The sequence below is a fragment of the Canis lupus genome, chromosome 9, assembly GCF_003254725.2.
Source record: "Canis lupus dingo isolate Sandy chromosome 9, ASM325472v2, whole genome shotgun sequence".
In the NCBI taxonomy this organism is placed as follows: Eukaryota; Metazoa; Chordata; class Mammalia; order Carnivora; family Canidae; genus Canis; species Canis lupus.
The window spans coordinates 43,502,113-43,522,873 of NC_064251.1; positions in this window are offsets into that span (position 1 = coordinate 43,502,113).

The window sequence follows — 20,761 nt, forward strand, 5'->3', positions numbered from 1 at the left end:
CTCTTCTCCCCAGAACCTGGACTCAGGAGCCCCAAATCTCAGTATTGGGATTTCTGGTTGGGCAAAGAGCTCCTCTACATGATGATTCCAAAGTTACTCTCCATTTTCAGACCAAGCACTGGAGATTCAGATTCCAGGCTGGCATGATCCTGGATTCTGAGAATTAATTTGGTAGAGCTTGAATGATACTGGTTACACCCTGGGGTTTGGCTTTTCTCTTGTCTTTATCTGTCAATGTCAGTGTCAAATTAGGGAGAAAAATGAAATAGGACAAGCCAAGGGCAGCCTTTCTGGGAGTTATGCCAGGCTGGCAAGATAAGGCAATGTGCTGGCAGGAGGTCATGACCGGGTCAGATGACAGAGAAAGAGGTGTGTACAGGGAGAGAGATGGTGTTTTGAGTCCAGAGGACCAAGCTAAGGTCGGAGGTTGTGGAGGTAAACTGGAGTCAGCATTCAGAAATCCAAACTGGACAGGAAATGTGCGATCTAAGCATGAGCTCCAGGCCGGTCACAGAGAGAAACAATCACAATGCAACTGTGTTTTTTTCCGGGCCTGGGTTAGAGAAGAAATGGAGCATGTGGATCATAAGGGAACACATTTCTCTTGTTCTCCTCCCTGTCAGCGACTTCAGAGGCACAAGGCTCCTGCAAAGACAGTCCTATCCCCCCTCCAAAACACATCCAAGGGTCCAGGGGGTTTCTCAAGTGGTGGCCTCACAAATAATGATATGGCGACCATGAAACTCTGGGCTTGCCTCTCCAGCCTCCTTTCTGCAAGATTCCCTGGTGGGACCGCCACTGCCATCACAGCGCAAGCACATGCTTCACCATCACCAGCCCCCAGAGGCAGAGCAAGCTGTCCCCCAGCACGGGCCATATGCCTGGCCCTCTGTGGTAACCTCTGCAGAGCCCACTAGCTCTCCTGGGCCAGACCAGTGCAGACCACACCTGCACTCCTGCCCCTCTCTGCTGGTGGGACCCTGTTCTGCACACAGCAGGACGGCTGGAGAATTGACACCTCTGCCAGCCGCTCCAGCACCTACCCTCTGCCAGGGACTGAAGATAGCGGTGTAAATACCCTGACCTCTTCAGGCCTAGAGCAAGAGAACTTGATGGTGTGTGTTGTTTTTTTGTTTTTAAAGATTTTATTTATTCATGAGAGACACAGACAGAGGCAAAGACACAGGCAGAGGGAGAAGCAGGCTCCCCAAGGGAAGCCAGATGCAGAACTCAATTCCAGGACCCTGGGACCATGAGCTGAGCCAAAGGAAGACAACCCCTGAGCCACCCAGGCATCCTGAAGGTACGTGTAGACTGGCTCCCAGAGTCAGTAATTCTCCTCCAGAGAATTACAGTTGACTTTTCCACAGTGGTAACTCAATTAATGCATCTTTCACTGACGACCTTCCCTTCCCAGTCCCATGTCCCCACATGTGTCCTGGCCTTTCTGAGACCCCTCCTGAAGAAAATCCTTGCACTAAATTGCTGGACTCAGGCTGTGCTTCTGGGTGAACCTATTGTAAGTCACCTAGCCTGTCTCCCTGCCCTGTCACTGTTGACATAGCAACCTGAGTGGCCCCTGATAACTTCCATCAGAGCAGATCACTGCCTTGCTCAAAACTTCCTAACAGTTTCTCCTTACATCTATAATGAAAAGATGGAGACCAGCTAAGGAGCTACAAATATTCTGTGCCTTGATCCAGGTGATGGCTGCATGGACATACATGTATGTAAAAATGCATTGGGTGGTGCATGTATACATATGAGATTTGTGTAAATTATGCCTTGATAGGGCAGCCCGGGTGGCTCAGTGGTTTAGCGCCGCCTTCAGTCCAGGGTGTGATCCTGGAGGCCCCGGATCGGATTGAGTCCTGCATCAGGCTCCCTGCATGGAGCCTGCTTCTCCCTCTGCCTGTGTCTCTGCCTCTCTCTCTCTCTCTCTGTGTGTCTCATGAGTAAATAAATAAAATCTTAAAAAAAATATATGTGCCTTGATAAAAAAGTGAGAAGGGGGAAAAAAAAGAAGAGAAAGAGGGCAATAGACTGAGAATAAGACTAGAATTTTCTTCTAAACCAGCTGAATTCCCACTTTAGGCCTAATTAATATCAGAGCTGCTATGGATATTTTGGCAAAGAAGAAAAAGCTGAAGCTGAAAAAAGGCTCTTATAAGTATTTATTAATTGCACAGGGAAAATGGTAACTTTATAGTGTTTAAAAGAACAACAACCACAAAAGCTAGTATCACCAACACAGAACCAACATCATGTGCCCCCTGATATGATGCACCAGAAAGACACAGTATCACTTCACTGAGGTTTCTGCTGAAAAAATGTGGAAGCTGAATCTAATCATGAGAAAACACCAGACAAGCACAAATTTAGGTACATTATACCACATAACTGGCCTTTAATCTTCAAAAATGTCAAAGTAAAAAATACAAAGAAAGGCCGAGGAGCTATTCCAGATTAAAGAGATGTGATAATTTAATGCAGCGAGTGATCCTGAAATGCATCATAGACCTGGGAACACATCTATAAAGGACATCATGGTGATAATTGGGAAAAACTTAAATATGAATTGCCAAGTAGATGACACTCTTGCAGCAATGTAAAATTTCTTGATTTTGATAACCACTGTGGTTATGTAGTTGTTCTAGGGAAACATACACTGAAATATGCAGGAGTGAAAGGGAAACTTGCTTTCTAATGGTTTAGGAAAGAATGCAGAGAGAAAACTAATGGGGCAGAATGAGGACAATTGGTGAATCTGGGTAAAGGTCATGTGGGAATCCTTCTACTAGTCTTGCAACATTTCTGTAAGTATTTTTGTTTGTTTGTTTGCTTGCTTACATTTCTGTAAATGTCACCAAAACACAAAGTGGAAATGACACCAAAACACAAAGTTATTGGGATGCCTGGGTGGCTCAGTGGTTGAGTGTCTACCGTCAGCTCTGGTTGTGATACTGAGTCCAGGGTCGAGTCCAGCATTGGGCTCCCTGCGAGGAGCCTGCTTCTCCCTCTCTCTCTCTCTTTCTCTCTCTCTGTGTCTTTCATGAATAAATAAATAGAATCTTTAAAACAAACAAAAAACCCCACAAAGTTATTCAAAAAATCTAAAGCAAAGCATGACGATTTAATGAACAAAGCAACATTTGTCTATATAAATGTAAAGACATCTTTTAAAGAAGGGGATCATGAATTATCTGTCCCTTTCCTTTACTTGTCATGGAAAGCAGAGGGCCAAGGCTGGTTTTGTGAAAGACCTAGGAAAGGGAACACCATTTCTACCCAGGGTAACGTGACTTTCCTGGCTTGAATCAGGAAATGAGAGAGGTACTCTTTTTTTTTTTTTTTAATATTTTATTTATTTATTCATGAAATAACCAGCGAGAGAGAGAGGGAGAGAGAGGGGCAGAGATACAGACAGAAGGAGAAGCAGGCTCCATGCAGGGAGCCTGATGTGGGACTTGATCCTGGGACTCCAAGATCATACCCTGGGCCAAAGGCAGGCACCAAACCACTGAGCCACCCAGGGATCCCCCGAGAGAGGTACTCTTGGACAAGCAAACAGAATACATTAGACAGCCGAAGGACCAGGCCCTCAGCTTCAGGGATTTCCTGGTGATCCTAATAATACATTACAAAATTTTCTTCAGGGATCCCTGGGTGGCGCAGCGGTTTGGCGCCTGCCTTTGGCCCAGGGCGCGATCCTGGAGACCCGGGATCGAATCCCACGTCGGGATCCCGGTGCATGGAGCCTGCTTCTCCCTCTGCCTATGTCTCTGCCTCTCTCTCTCTCTCTCTGTGACTATCATAAAAAAAAAAAAAAAAAAAACCACACACACAAAATTTTTTTCAGTAATAATAGTGTAAAAAAAAATCTCTTCAGGAAAGGACTAGCTGAGACTAAGCTCTGTCCATTCTGAAGTAACAATATCTCAGAGTATTAAAGTTACACACCTCAGAGTTGGGTCTGGGTTCAAATGCTGACTCCAACATTTACCAGATAGATGGCCTTAAGAAAGCCCACTTGACCTCTGCAGGGCTCAATGTACTCACCCTTGAGCCAAAGTTTTCAATAGTATCTACCTCTTAGGCTGTTTTGAGAAATCAACAAGAGGATGAATGAAAGGCACTCAGTACTGTGGCTGGCACATAGAAAGTGTTTAGTATGTGGAAATAAAAATATAAAAAAATAATAATTCTGGGGCACCTGGGCCGTGCAGTTGGTTGAGTCCCTGACTCTTGGTTTTGGCTCAGGTCATGCTCTCAGGGTCATAAGATCGAGCCCTGAGTTGGGCTCCATGCTTGGCACAGAATCTGCTTGAGTTTCCCTCTCCCTCTCCCTCTGCCCCTCCCTCACTAAAACAAATAAATCTTTAAAAATACTACTACTACTAATAGTCCTAAGAGTCAGATGTGTTCACAAAGCTGGTTAGGGGCTGAAGAGTTTCCTAAGAGTAACTTATATTTATTGAATATTTACTCCATGCTTGCTATATGGAAGACTTGATTTCATTTAATTTTCACAACCATCCAATGAGATAAGCATTATTCCCATTTTACACATGAGAAAATAGGACCTAGAATGGTTAAGCCACTTGCTGAAAGTCACACAGCTAACAGAGTTAAGTCCGCTATAGAAAGTTAAGGCAACCTAGCTGGTTCAAAGACAAGGGGCAGAGGGGTGATATGAGCACAACCAAATATCTGTCTCTGAGATAAGCGGGCTCCAGGGTCAAGGGGCCTACACTGACTTTTGAAGAAAGTCAGCAAAAACTATTGCCTAAGATAACCCAGCCTGGGTTCTAGAAGCTTAGGCCACAACCAACAATGACTCAGAAATGGGTCCAGCTGCAGCAGGAAATGGTTTTCTTGGCACAGATATAACAGCTCTCAACACTGGGCCCTGGCAGCCTCAGTAGAGATGCTGGCGGGCATCAGCTGTCATGTATCTTCAGCTGGTATCAGCAGGAAACACCTGGTGACAAGCTGGAGTCCTACAGCAGGAACATGGAGCTGGGGTGGGAGGGTAGGACAAGAGGACCAGATTTAGGGACACATATTAACACCACTGCCAGGGACTCTCATCACAATGAGAGAGGACTCAACCACAGTTTGGATCTCCCCATGGCAAATGGCAGGAGACCAAGAAGTCTTATTGCTTGATAAGAGGATTGTATTTTTCACCCCTAGACCAAAGAGGCTGGACGATTGATTATAGTTCGCATATCAGAAAAGAGTTCTAATGCACACATTATGTTAGCCAGACAGTAGACAATAGCCAGGCCATTTATTTTCTTGTTTCTTACATTAGCGAAAGGTTTGGGGTTTGTTTGTCTAATAACAGTCTTCATTTAGATCTTTGCAAATAGCCTTGAATGAGAAATGTCCTTATGGGTATGGGAATATCCCAGACCTGGAACAGACTTTCTTAGGATAAGACTCACCCATTGAACCTCAAATACACTGACTCCTGCCTCTGCTGAGTGGGGGGAAAAATCCCACAGACTCTAAATTTTAAAGCAGGACTTTGCTGTTTTTAAGATCTGTAATGCAGGGAAAAAGAAAGAAAATGCTTCCCCACCAGGAAATGCTTTCAAAGACCATCAGATCAGCTTCTTAACACACTAATTTTACATGCAGGCTTTCTTCTTTATATACCTGGGTACACCTAAGACCTCCCCTTACACACACAAAGTTCCAGGAATTGCTTTGTGGTCCACAGGAGAGAGAGGCCTCACACTGGCAAAAAAAAAAAAAAAAAAAAAGATTCCAAAAAAGAAAACTGATAACTTGCATTTGCAAACAGATCAAATATGCATTTGAAAACTGGGAGAGTTGGAGTATTCTGAAGAAGAAAGGGGAGCATGATGCTGAAGATCTGTAACGTGGTCATGATGGTGGGTCAGAGGGACAAAATACTCAGAATCATTTCTGTTGGTTTGGTTTTAACTGAATACGTGACATGACTGATTTTGGAGTAGTTGGTTTCCTCATCCTCTTCTGTAATTCTGCACAACCAAGGGTCCATTTGCAGCCTGGATCCTAGCAGAGAGTAACTCCTGGAGGGGGATTTGGGTGTAAGATGCGTCCCCCACCACACCCGATCTCCATGGCCATAATGCAGATGATGGCAAACACCACACAGTCTTCTGGTTGGGAGCAGAGTGCTGCAAACCCCACAGCCCCAGCTGGAGGGGGTACACAGAGGGAAACAGCCTTCCAGAGACAGGGACTGTTAGCAGCCCAGTTCTTGAAGTCTGAGCATTGAGCTAGTAAAGAACCAAATGCTTGGTACTCGGCTTTAATAATAAAGGTCAGGAAGGGAGAGGCCGGGACTCTGCTCAGACAGCTCAGGGCAAACCAGTGGGAACTCAGAAAGATTCTGGCTGACTAGGAACTGCTTCCATAGCCATTCCCAGGCCACGGGGACCACCATTCTTTAGAAGGGGGAGGTGGGGAGGTGCCTGCTGCAGGAGCCACTTCAAGGCTTGATCATTTACAGCCTATAAATATGTATTGCACTCTACATCTCAGTTTCATTTCAGAGTGTGGGCTCACTTACTCTTAACAAATCCTTTTGTCACTTTCAAAAAGTCTCAGCTTAGAGAAACCTTCTCCTATTACAAATGGGCACCCAGACCCACAGAACCATGCCTTCTAGGGTCAAGATGCTGGTAGTTAAAGAGGGCAAAACCCCCCATCTCTTATCTTACAGAATATTGTTTTAACACAACTAACTTCCATCACAGTGTGCCATGTACATGTATACCACATTTTTCTTATTTTCATTTTGTCACCGGTGTGTGTGTGTGTGTGTGTGTGTGTGTGTACCAGTTGGGAATCTTTCAGTAGCCAATGACAGAAAACCCAATTTAAACTGGCATAACCAATAAAGGGGTTTTATTAGTTCGTTTACTCAAAAAATGTTTATGGACAGCCTACTGTCAGTAGTGTCAGGAAACTGAGACATTTGGAGGTAGTATTAGCTTCAGGCAAAGCTTGATCCAGTGGCTTAAAATGTTTCATCAAGAGTTTGGTTTGTCTCTGTCTCTTGGCTCTGCCTTCCATCTGCTGGCTCTTAAGCTCCACAGGTTAGTTATTCCACTCCTACTTCTCATCCAGGAGCTCCTCACTAGGAGCCTCACATTACTCTGTCCTGTAGATGAGAGAGTCTCCCTTGGATATCTACTTCAGAATTCAGAGGACTCAGCCTCTGTGGCCAAGTACCTGTTTCCGATGGATCAGGGTGACTGGGGTTAAGATATGCTAATTAGCCTAAACTGTTAAAGATCCACCCTCTGGGCCACACTCACCCCAATCACCTGGAGGCGGGAGGTGAATTCCCCAAGAAAAAATAGGGATGCTGTTGACTAAGGAAGGGTGAATGAATACTAGAGAAGGAAGCAACAAATGGTCATCTCTGCATTCTATCCCTGTCCCAGTTACATGGCTGAGAGTGCAAACCAGAGCCAACAACCTGAGTTAGAATCCTGGCCCCAGGCTCATGCAATGTGTGACTTTGGGCAAGTTACTTAACCTCTCTGTGCCTCAGTTTCCTCACCTGTAAAATGAGGGTAATGCTACTACTTGTCTCATAGGAGCATGATGAGAATGATAGGAGTTAGCATTTGTAAAGCAGTTAGAAGAGTGGCATTTAGCAAGCACTTATACCCGTTCGTCAAATAAATGTGATCAGAACTAGTGCAGGAGTGTGCACCCAGCAGGTGGTCCAATAAATGCCTACAGAACGAATGGAGTGAGCGACAGAGCTGGCAGGAAGTCCCACTATCTCGATTTTCTCTCCCAGCCACTTCATCTTTTAGGGCTGGCCCTCCTACCCTGGGGTCTGTTGTTGAGAAGCTGTTTTCCCAGGCAAGTGGCAGCTGGGCAGAGATGGGTGCTCTCCACCCTTCATGATTAAGATGGCCCTGCCCTAGAAGACATCATTAGAGCAGCAGCCTTTCCTATAAACTGAAGAGAAATCTGTAGGGTGGATCCCAGGGGCCCATCGAAGCACTTCTGGAATAAATGATCTACATGTGTCACGATCATCTGTATGACGATTTAGGGCTGGTTTATCCCCAGCCTGTGACTTTTCACGCTTCTCAAGCTGTATAAAAATGAACTGTAATCAGGGTGATCTATAGATAGACAGCTCCTGTTTCTGAGCACTCTGAATGAGGGTGGGTGTGTTTATACATTTGCATAAAGCTGATGGATGTAGAGGGCTATGGTGTTTCACATTGCTTTTTTAAAGAGGGGATGGGGTAGTCTCTCAGAAGTAGAGCCAGAGAAGGAGGGGTGGAAACAAGGGAGGCAAAAATAGGGAAGAATCACAGCTTTTCCAAATGACAAGGAGAGAGAGTAAACACAAGATAAAGTTTATCAATGCTTCATCTGCAAGGGAAGAACAAGCTGATTTAACAACAACAAAAAAACCCCACTGACCAACAGGTGAATGTGAGGACAGAGGAAGGAGAGTACTATCTGATTTTCCTGTCTGCTCTTCCCTGCCCTTTTCCTGTATATACATTAGGGGAAGATGGAATCGGCTCTGTTTTCTATGTACAGGGATATTTAGATATGCAAATGAGCACAGCTTGTTAATGAGCCAAGGGTGATTACACTGCGGGGAGCTGCCAGCCCTGCTGAACAATAGGTGAAGGGACACCAGGTGTCTGCGAGGGGAGGATGGATTATTCTGAACACCTTCCCCGCCCCTGCCTCAATGTCACAGACCTGTCTGCAAAATCAAAGTGGTTCCTTCTAGCTTCCAGATTCTAAACCTAATAGGTTAAGATGAGAAGTGGGAGACCAGGTAAGACTTGGTGTCTCATCAGAGAGCTGCCCCAGAAGCTACTGAACTTGACTTGCGACAAGAAGGGAAGATGGGCAGCCTGTGAAACATGAAGCTTCCTCAGCCGGGAAGAACCGCCTGCCAGGTGTGGTGGAATTGGGGCAGGAGAAGCCGGTCCCCATGGAGTCTCTTTGGACAGCACTTGGCTAAAAGATGGTGATTGGGAATCCACCTGCTTTTCAGAAGTCAGGGCAAAATTTTACAGTGGGAAACAGGAAAAAAAAGAGTCTGCTTTGGATTTCTAGGGTGAGATGCTCAGCATTATTGAAAAGGGCATGGACTTTGTAATAAAACAGACCTGGGTTTGTTGATCCATTAGATCTGTTTTATCCATGGGCCCTGGCTGACTAGGTGCACAGCTGACCTTCCCCTATGGAGAATATGTGGCCTGTCCCATATTACTGTCCTGAAACCACTTGACGATTACCCAGCATAGGAGGCAATTACAGAAGAATCTTGTGAAAAACTTCTGTTGCTCATGTAGATGCTCAGCCTGGACATCCTGGTCAGGAGGAGTGGTACAAACCCAGCCAGCTCAACCAAGATCTGCAATGCATTTCCAACTGTTGTTGAACAACAGTGAGCAACAAAACAGGACACCACCATTTCCTGTCAGCCTCCCAATCTCCGTGACACCCAAATAAAGAAACATGGGCTTTTTTTTCCAAAAGTGAGAAGTCTCTGCTTGAACTTTTTTTTTTTTTTTTAAGATTTTATTTATTTTTTTCGTGAGAGACACAGAGAGAGGCAGTGACAGAGGCAGAGGGAGAAGCAGGCTCCATGCAGGGAGCCCGATGTGGGACTCGATCCCGGGACTCCAGGATCATGCCCTGGGCCAAAGGCAGGTACTAAACCACTGAGCCACCCAGGCTGCCCTTTTTTTTTTTTTTTTTTTTTTTTTTTTAAGTAGGCTCCACACCCATTGTGGAGTCCAACACAGGGCTTCAACTCACAATCCCAAGATCAAGACCTGAGCTGAGATCAAGAGTAGGACACTTAACAAACTGAGCCACACAGGCACTCCTCTGCTTGAATTTTTATAGATCCATGAAAGGCTTGAAATGATATCAAAACAGTGCAAGTCTTTGTTAGGGCCTCTCAAATCCCCTACATCTGCCACGTGCCTTGATTGCTGCAGGATGAGGATATGTTCCTAACCTTCTATTAAGGACATCGACTTTGCACCATGTCACCACAGCATCACTCAGCCTTGTCTATAAATATGGATGCTATGCTAACCAGACTTATTGCTAATTTAATGGCAGTGGAGTACAGGCTTGCGTGCTGCACACATACACAGAGAATGGTATTGAAAACGGGAAAGATAATTAGAGTTTAATAAATGGTAATTTGCTCCTTGCTGCTGCGTATGTCAGGGGTTGGGAAGGGATGAAATAGAGCAGGGCCTTCCAGAAAGTGAAATTTAGATGGCGGCTCTACCATGACAGCTTCATTTTGATTCTAATGTTGCCTACGATTGAAGTTAATTCTCATTTACCTACAGATCCTCTTCCCTGAAAATACCCCCCTGTGGAACATGAGTAGAGAAAACAATTAGATCAGAAATATTTATCACTGGGATCAAATCTTAACTAGAGTTATAGAATGAAGAGGCCAGGGCTCCAGAGACAAAGTGAAGCTGGGGATTAAAACAATTATCTGGATTGTTCAGGAGGGGAAAAAAAAGAATCATTTTTGCTTAAATAAGTGTCTGAATTTTCTGAATAATTATTCCCACCCTTTATTTGATCCAGTGTTGAAGACCTGGCCAATGGACCCAGTAGCAAAGAATGGAAGCTGTGAGTAGCAGAGAGAGACAAATGGAGGCTGGTTAAGCCTGAACACCCCTGGCCTCTTAGAGCATGGTGGGCAGAGGCTGGGGCAGTCAGGAGCTGGAGGGTTCTTTGGAGAGGGTGGCAAGAAAGTAGGTAAAGCTAAAACCAAGGCCCAACAAATCAGAAATGTAGCCTGAAGGGGATTGGATTTGGTGTGGAAAGTCAGGAAGTTGGAAGACCAAGCAAAACAGATCAGAAGCTCTGTGTGTGTGTGTGTGTGTGTGTGTGTGTGTGTGTGTGTATGTGTGTGTGTTTAGGAAGGGTAAAACAACTGTCTACACCAGAGGTTCCCAAACCCAACTGTACATCACATTCACCTGCTGAGCTTTCAATACAGATTCTTGGGCTCCTCTGGTAGACCAAAAGAAGTGGAATTTCGGGGGCAGGGGTGGACTGCTGGTGCGTAGGTGGAAGATATGGTGTCATCTGATGGGGCCTGGAAGTCTTTCCTTTTCAAAGACAGCTACTATACTTAAATGTCCAATGATCTATCAGTTAAGATTCATTCATTGCCCACTTAGGTGTTCATTTGTTAAACATAAGTTTCCCTTGGAAGGCAACCCAAGTTTCCAAGCCTGCTATGGTAATTAAGAATAGCTAATTGTGGTGGACTTAAAATGCCACAAATCATTTTCTCCTTTCAAGAGCTGGAACTTAATTTCTCCCTCCTTGAGTGTGGGTTGGCCTTAGTGACTCACTTCTAATAGACAGAAAGAATATAGCAGAAGTGACGGTGTGAAGCTTTCAAAGCCAGGTCATAAAGGGCATTGTAGCTTCTTCCTTGTTCTCCCTTTTGGGTTGCTCACTCTTGGGGAAGCCAGCTGCCATGTAATGAGAACAGTCAAGCAGCCTATGAAGATGTCCATGTGGTGAGGAACTATGAGTTTCTACCCACAGCTATGTGAAGAAGCCATCTTGGAAGTAGACCCTCCAGCCTCAATCAAGCTTTCAGATGATGCTGCCCCAGTGGCCATCTGACTGCAACCTCATGAGAGACCCTGAACCAAAACAGCCCAGCTGAGCCCCTGCTGATACCTTCAGGAACAAAGTTATCTAATAAATATTTGTTGTCTTAAGTTGCTAAATTTGGGGGTAATTTGTTACTCAGCAATAAAGAATGCACCAATCAGGGCAGCCCCAGTGGCCCAGTGGTTTAGCGTCGCCTTCAGCCTGGGGTCTGATCCTGGAGACCGGAGATTGAGTCCCACGTCGGGCTCCCTGCATGGAGCCTGTTTCTCCCTCTGCCTGTGTCTCTGCCTCTTTCTCTGTGTGTCTGTCATGAATAAATAAATAAAATCTTAAAAAAAAAATACACCAATCATAGCTAGGATTTACATCTCTATATGTTCACCTACTTAAACCTCATAGCAATCCTATGATGTAGTTACTATTATTAGCATTTTAAAGATAAGGAGACCAAGATGTTTTTTTTTTGTTTTTTTTTTTTTATGATAGTCACAGAGAGAGAGAGAGAGGCAGAGACACAGGCAGAGGGAGAAGCAGGCTCCATGCACCGGGAACCCGATGTGGGATTCGATCCCAGGTCTCCAGGATTGCGCCCTGGGCCAAAGGCAGGCGCCAAACCGCTGCGCCACCCAGGGATCCCAAGATTTTCAAAGTTAAATGTAGGGGATACTGTTAGTCCCCTTTCCTGGGTAGATGTCCCCACTCCCCAAGCTGAAAGTGTTGGCTTCTAGGGGGCACCTGGGTGGCGTAGTTGATTAAGTGTACAACTCTTGGTTTTGGCTCAGATTGTAATTTCAGAGTCATGAGATCAAGCCCTGCATGAGGCTCCATCCTCAAAACAGAATTTGCTTGAGACTCTCTCTCCCTTTCCTCCTGCCCCTCCCCCACCCTGCTCTCTAAAAAAAATAATAAAAAAAAATATATCTTTTTTTTTGTTGGCTTTTAGTGACTCACAGCTTTTCTCCTCTCCAGAGAAATATACTTGGCTGAATAGGAATAGTCTCACCTAGCCTTTTTCCCTACTGTGACAACCATTAGTCAATGACTAACTGTTGTGGGATGGGACTCTATAATGTAGGACCAACTCTATGGCACAATTTATTATCCAGAGTTACCTGTGGGGTCAGGTGAAAAGCTCTAGGTGGGATTGCATCCTTGCTTAGATTTGTCTGCCACCCCTCACCTGCCTCCTTCATCCCTTTTCTCCTAAGAGCACTCTCTCAATAAATCAAATGTACTGAAATCCTGTCCCAGGTTCTGCTTTGAGGGAACCCAACCTAAGGCAAATTACCAAATTAACTAATGGTAATTTGCTCAAAGTTATGCAGCCTGGATTTGCACCTAGATTGGCTGACTCCAGAGTCCATGCTCTTTTTTTTTTTTTTTTTTTTAGATTTTATTTATTTATTCATGAGAGACACAGATAGAGAGGCAGAGACACAGGCAGAGGGAGAAGCAAGCTCTCCCGGGAGAGACTGATGCGGGACTCAATTCCAGCACCCTGGGGATCACGACTTGAGTCAAAGGCAGACGTCGAACCACCGAGCCATCCAGTCCATGCTCTTGTTAACACCTCTGGTAGAACAACTAATACCAGTAGGTATCAAATTCTGGACCTCTATTCTACTACCAGACAAACGAGTTCAGTTTGGGTTTTTGGACATGCTAGTCCTGCCTACACAACTCACACAGATCACACTATATAAAAGCCAGCCGCCTGCCCCATCTCCACAGTCTTCATCTTTTACCACCACCACTCTTCCGCCCTTACCAGTCTGATTCTTACCCTTGCCATTAGTTTTAGCCTCCTCCTTTGGAAAGGATTTAAACTTTCCTTCCTGTAATGGGCTGAATTGTGTCCCCCACAAAAAGATATGTCCCAGTCTTAACCCCTGGCACCTGTGAATGTGACCTTACTTGAAAATAGAGTCTTTGCAAATGTGATTACGGTAAGGATATCAAGATAAGATCATCCTGGATTTAGGGTGGGCCCTAAATCCAAAAACTGGTGTCCTTATAAGATAAAGGATAGACTTGAAACAAAGGGACACAGGGAGAAAGCCTGTGAGCGCAGGCAGAGATTGGAGTCGAACATCTGTTAAGACAAGAAAAACAAGGGTTACCAGACCCACAGGAGCTCAGAGAGAAGCACAGAACAAATTCTCCCTCAGAACATCAGGAATCAGCCCTGTGGATCCCTTGATTCCAGTCTTCTGGCCTCCAGAACCATGAGAATAAGTTTCTGTTGTTTTAAGCACCCCCACCCCCTGGGTTGTGTCCATTTGTCATGGCAGCTACAGGAAGCAAACGTACATCCTTTCAGGGCTCCTGGTTCAACTCAGCCTGAACCATAGCTACAGAGTGAGCACTAGGAATTATTTTTGTTTTAAAGATTTTATTTTTTTATTCATGAGAGACATAGAGAGAGGCAGAGACACAGGCAGAAGGAGAAGCAGACTTCTCACCGGGATCCTGATGTCGAACTACTCCAGGATCAAGTCCTGAGCTGAAGGCAGACGCTCAACCATGGAGCCATCCAGGCATACCAAGCACAAGGAATTACTAAAGCCACTTGGTCTACCAAGCACACATTTATCTCACTTGGGTCTAACCATGACCTTGTGATGTTTCTTAGGAAGATGGTGCTATTACTCTTTCTTTCTTCTTCCTTCCTTCCTTCCTTCCTTCCTTCCTTCCTTCCTTCCTTTCTTTCTTTCTTTCTTTTTTTCAGCAGCTCAGGAAAAAGGCTCAGGAAATTTACATGATTTGTCCAAGGTCCCCCAACTGGATGGCATAGAGGCTGGAATTTGGATCTCTAGATTCCAAATTCTGACCTCTTTAGTCCACAAGAGGATACTGGAAGGAGTACAGTGGACAGTGCTGCAGTCTGTCTGTTCACTGTTTACAATCCCTCACTTGAAAATGTAGTTACTGAGTGGGGGCAGGCAGGGAGGTGGGATCAAGCTTGCCACCCTTCTGCCTTGTGCAGAATTACAATAGACCTTTGAGAGCATCTAATATCTTCCATAAACTACGGCAGCAAAGCCTAACTGAAACATTTAAGTGACCTCTTTAGATTTTTAATGATGCTATAAATACAATGCTGGTGTGATTTATACAACTATTAAAATAAATGCTTCCACTAAAATAAACATTGCTACCCTCAGCATATGTTTACTTGCATAACATAGGCACACGCTTACCTGAATATGCAAAACCTGAAGCCATGATGATAAAGGCAGGGAAAGGGGCCACACGCAGAGGAACAGGGTGTGTGTGTGTGTGTCTTAAGGAGTGTCTTCTTCTAAGGAGAGGTGGCCTTTCAGCCTTGAAGCCCTTGCCTCGCTTTTCAGTTTGGAGAAATGCCTCCATGGCCTGTTGCCCAGCTGCCACTCCATCCATGAATTTCAAATTATGCACAGAAAAGCACTTTTAAAAATGCTCTCCCTGACCTTTCCGCATGGTTCAGCTCACACGGAGAGCCTCACTTGGGTCTTTACCATTTCTCATGGCACAGAGATGTTCTGTAGGGCCCCGGACTGCCGGGAGGTTTGGGAGCAGGGGAGGGGCATGACCAGATTTGCTAATCCCATTTTGAAGGCATGAGCTATTGGGGCTCTGTCAAAGGAGACATGACCCCAGGGTCTGAATTTAATTCATCTTCAACATTCTTGAAGTTCTTGGATCTGCTATGTTTGTTCATTATGTGAGATAGAACATTTGAGAAGAAATTAAATAGGTTGGAGATGATGCCCAGGGGTCATAGGACTCATTGAAGGAGCAAGGGGACAGGGTTTGCTCTTGCCTGTCTTGTTTACTGTGACATCCTCAGTGTTTACCTTGGGTGTCTGGCACACAGAACCTGCTGGAAATAGTGCAGAAGGGAGGGAGGCAGAGGGGAAAGAAGGGAGGAAGGAAAGAAGAGGCAAAGGAATTCTAGATAATCTAGAGCATGCGGAGACCCAGTTTCAAGCCCTGGTTCCATTACTTACTAGCTGAGTGGGCTTTAGGAAAATTCCTTAATTTCTCTGGATCTCCATTTCCTTATCCCAAATTGAGGATAACAACACCTTCCTCTTATGAGTCTTACACAATATATCTCATATTAAAATGTCTAGAACAGTGCCTGGCACAGATTAGACACTCCATTCTATGCATGTTTGTTGAATGAAAAAAAAGGAAGGAAGATGGAGGGAAGGAAGAAAAGAGACAGGGAGAAGAAGAGAAGGAGGAAAGGAAAGAAGGAAGGGAGGGAGGCAGGAAGTCTGGTTGTTTCCCTGTGGATAAATAGCCCTGGAGCTTGGGGGTGCACCGGGTACAGCACACAGAGCCAAGTCAATCACTTCTCCGGCAAGTCAGTGGAGCATTGCCTGCCTCCTTATTTATGTGCCAGATTTTCATCATTTACCATGCACATTTAGGGAATTCATTCCCAGGGAAGTGCAGCCAGTAACATGCCAGCTAGTCAGACAACACAGATAAGAGCAGTTAAGGCTGTAATTCCTATCCCATTGACAGCCCTTCAACACAAAGAAAAATAATGATTTGACTGAAAGCTTCTATTCACAGTAACAATAAGTTACCAGGGACGACTTGGGTGCAGGGCAGGCGAGAGGTGGGCAGGAGGATCGTGGGGAGTCAGCCCCCACTCTTTGTGCCAGCTGTGAAATAGAAAGTCCAGTCAAGCTGTGCACCATGAGCCTGTTTAGATTTTAGGCGAATGATTTAATTTTTCCAGTTTGAGGGTGGGGGAGTGTAAGAGCTTACTTCTTTCTTCTATTTCACTCAATACCTTTGGAAACTTTATAGTTATGCCATTTGGAATACAGAATGTTTCAGCTGCTGTAGAAAACAGTCTGGTGGTTCCTCAGAAAGTTAAACACAGAATAGTTTATGACCTGGCAATTCCACTCCTGGCAAATAAACTCAAAGGAATTGAAAAGAGAGGGCACCTGGTGGCTCAGTGGTTGAGCATCTGCCTTTGGCTCAGGTTGTGACCTGGGGGCCTGGATCAAGCCTCACATGGAGCTCTCTGCTCAGCAGCAGGGAGTCTGCTTCTCCCTCTGCCCTTCTCCTCTGCTCGTGATCTTTCTTTTTCTCTCCCTCTTTCTCTCAAATAAATAAATACAATCTTTAAAAAAAAATTGAAAAGAGATACTCAAACAAGTACATGCACACACATTCATAGCAATACAATTCACAACAACCAAAAGGTGAAAAAGCTCAAATGTCCATCATCGGATGAATGGTTAAATACACTGTGGTATATCCATATAACGGAAAAGTATTTAGCTATGAAAAGGAATGAAGTACTTAGGCTACAATGCAGATGAATCTCCAAAGCATTATACTAAGTGAAAGGAGCTAGACACAAAAGACACAACTCCTTTTTTGGGAAATATATAAAATGAAATGAAATATCCAGAATAGGCAAATCTACAGAGACAGAGTGAAGATTGGTAGTTGCCAGGGGTTAGGGAAAGAGGTAATGGGGAGAAACTGCTTAATGGGAAAGCAGTTTTACCTTAGCATAGTGGAAATGTTTTGGAACTAGATAGAATTGCTGATTGTGCAACATCACACAAATACTAAATACCACTGAATTATTCACTTAATTTTTTATTTTTTAAAGATTTTATTTATTTATTTATGAGTGACAGAGAGAGAGGGGGGCAGAGACACACAGGCAGAGGGAGAAGCAGGTTCCATGCAGGGAGCCCGACATGGGTCTCGATCCTGGGTCTCCAGGATCACACCCTGGGCTGCAGGCGGCGCCAAACCGCTGCGCCACCAGGGCTGCCCGAATTATTCACTTTAGACTGGTTATTTTGAGATCCCTGGGTGGCTCAGCGCTTTAGCGCCTACCTTTGGCTCAGGGTGCGATCCTGGAGACCTGGGGTCGAATCCCACATCGGGCTCCTGGTGCATGGAACCTGCTTCTCCCTCTGCCTGTGTCTCTGTCTCTCTCTCTCTCTCTCTCTCTCTCTCTCTCTCTGTGACTATCATAAATAAATAAAAAAATAAAAAAAAATAAACTGGTTATTTTATGTTATATGAATTTTACCTCAGTGAATTATTTGTAATTAATTAATGTACTTATTTTAATATATGCACATGATAAAGAAAATTCCAATCTCATGGATGGGTGTAAATGAAAGATAGGTCTCCCTTCCATACCTGACCTTCAGATCTGACAATTTCTAGAGATTTTTATGTTCACTTCAGAGATATTTTAAGCTTTTGCAAGTATATATATAAAATGGAAGCACACTATACACACTGTTCTGCAGTGGCAAATTTTTTTTAAGATTTATTTATTTGAGCAAGAGAGAGAGAGAGAGCGAGTGTGTGCACACACGTGTATTGTGGGGTAGGGGCAGGAGAAGGAGAGAGAAACCTAAGCAGGCTCTGCGTTCACGTGGGGCTTCATCTCACAACCCTGATATCATGACCTAAGCCAAAAACGAGAGTCAAACACTTAACTGACTGGACCACCCAGGCATCCCTGCAGTGGAGAATTTTTTAAAATATAATTTCATGGGCCTTAACCCAGATCCAATCAGAATTTTCAAGGATGGGCACAGGATCTGTTTTTACAAAGCTTTCCAGGGGCTGTGAGTGTGCAAGCGGTTGGTGGGGATGGGGCTGGCCCAACTTGTGGCTTCACTGCCATTCCTGAGTTCCCAGGCCTCCTGCCTTCAGCTTGGTTGGCCTCCTGGGGTCTTCTTAGTGCTGGCAATGCATATGATCCCTGGCCCTCAGTTCTCCTCCTTAAATACTCCTCTGTGCTCACCATCTCCCTGAGACCACCTGCCACCCTTCCAAGGATTTGGCTCCCAGGGGTCCCAACCACTGTGGGCTGTGAGGCTCCAGATTCCTCAAGATCCAATCTGGCTCTGCCTGTTGGCTTTTCACAGGCCATCATCCAGGGTCAGCATCTTGGAGGCTAGATCTCTAGAACCTGATGGAATTCTCACCTTGATTCTGTTCCTACCGAATAGCTAAGACGAGAGACTCACAAGAGACTGACAAATCAGAATGTTAATGTGTTTCAAAAATGTCTACCATTCATTGAGCCCCTACTATGTGCCGGGTATGGGGTTAGGCATTTCTTACAATAGCTCCCTCAGGGTAGATCTTGTTAAATTTCATTTTATAGGAAAGGAAGGAAACTGCAGCTTTAAAAGGTCAAGGAGCTGGCAGGCTAAGAAGTGGGGAAGCCAGTCAACCCTAAAATCCATATTCTTTCTTCTAGTCCACTTTGCCACACGGTCCAAAGCCTGGCAGTCATGATGCCAGGAAATATGGGAAAAATGGGTCTAGTTAGGAATGGAAACAAATATGTCTGCATCTAGGAGAGCCCTTCCTGCTGGTGAGTCCCTGGGAACTAAATTATAATCTGAAAATGAGAGTCAAGGGAACAAAGCATCTAGAAGTATTGTCCACAAAGCTACAGACACAGTAATCTTGACCCACAAAGAACTCTCATCTCTACTGGACTTAATGTTGGCATTTCCCCATCACCGAGAACCCACCCCCCCTTACAGAATGTTAGGTAAAACCTGGCAGATTCCTGTTCTCTCTTCCATCTACGTACGGACTAGCCCAATCCATGGACCTAAGTTCAAATCGCAGCTCCTCCATTTATCAGTCACGTGACTTCAGACTTGAGATGTCTCACTTCCCCTCCACCGTCCAGGATGTCTCCTGCATAAAGATTGTGTATAAAGCTCTCGGGAGGGGTGGGGGTAGGGGGCTGGTGTTAGCTCCCTCCCCTCCTGCAGACACAGCGTTCCTCCAGGCTCTTTTCTTCTGCTACATTCCAGTCCTGAGGGCTGTCTCCGGTCATGTTTATGGGACTTGGGTAATTCTTAATCCTCTCTGTCCTGGCCCTCTCTCCCCTTTGCCCTCAATCCAAACAGGCATATGATCAGGTCCTGGCCCAGACGCAGGGTAGATATAAAAAGGACATTGTATCTGAGACAGGGAGCTTGGAGCTCCTTGGGGGTGGATTTCTACCTCCCACGGCTCACTAATAAGGCTTGGGGAGTCACATGGGGACACGTGACCCCCCCCCCACCGGGGCCCAGATGGTCCCCCATCTCACTGCAGACTGGACAAGTTCTTTGGGACAACAAATCAGCTTCCCACTGCCTGATTCCCGGTTAGCCTCATGGCAGGCTTACCTGAATTCATAAATCAAACCCTCTTGTATTCCTAATGATCATCATTATTTCAAGGGATCCTTGGCCTTGGCTTATATTCACCAGACTGTATCTGCCTAAGATGTGGGGCAGAACTAATATCCATGGAACATTTACAACATGCTAAGTGAGTTATACATGAGTTATTTCATTTTGTCCTCAGAACAATCTTGGGAGGTGGGTTCTGTTTCTATCCCCAGCCCAAAGGCAATGACTAACATTTATACAGCACTAGGTAGCAGGGGTCATTCTCAGTGCTGCATGCTTATTAACTCATTCTATTGTCACTGCAGGCCTATAATGTAGATACTCCACATGACTCTCTTGACTGAGATTCAGAGAGGTTGAGCAAGTGGTCCAGGTCACACAGCCAAGCAAATGACGGAGCCTACGGTTCAAGTCCAGGCAGTCTGACTCCAGAGGCTCCCGACACTCTGCTGCACTGCCTCTTGTTTTTCTCAAAGCACGTCCCACATGCAGTTTCAGCAACCCACAGATACCATGACAGATCAATAGGGAGTGAGTCAGATGAGGCCTGGCTCAGCCACACAGGTTCCCGAGGTGCTGAAGGACAGACCATGCTGATTGATTTCTCGGCTGAGTCTTTAAATGTCAGCGTGTGCGTGACCATCTCAGACCTTGGGCACAGAAATAAAATGCAGAAGGAAAGGGCATTCTAATGCCAGGGATGAGAGGGAGTCTGGGCAACAACAGAGCAATGGCCTGGAGCACACATGTGTGCGGGCTGGTAGGCATCCTGTACCATGGGGACGGGCCCCTTGTAGGCAGTGGGGGATGGGGAGGAGAGTGGAGGGGGGGCACTGGTGAGAGCTGCACCCTTGACCTTGGGCTGCTGGGAAGCCATTTATAGCATGACACCAACCCAGGAGAGC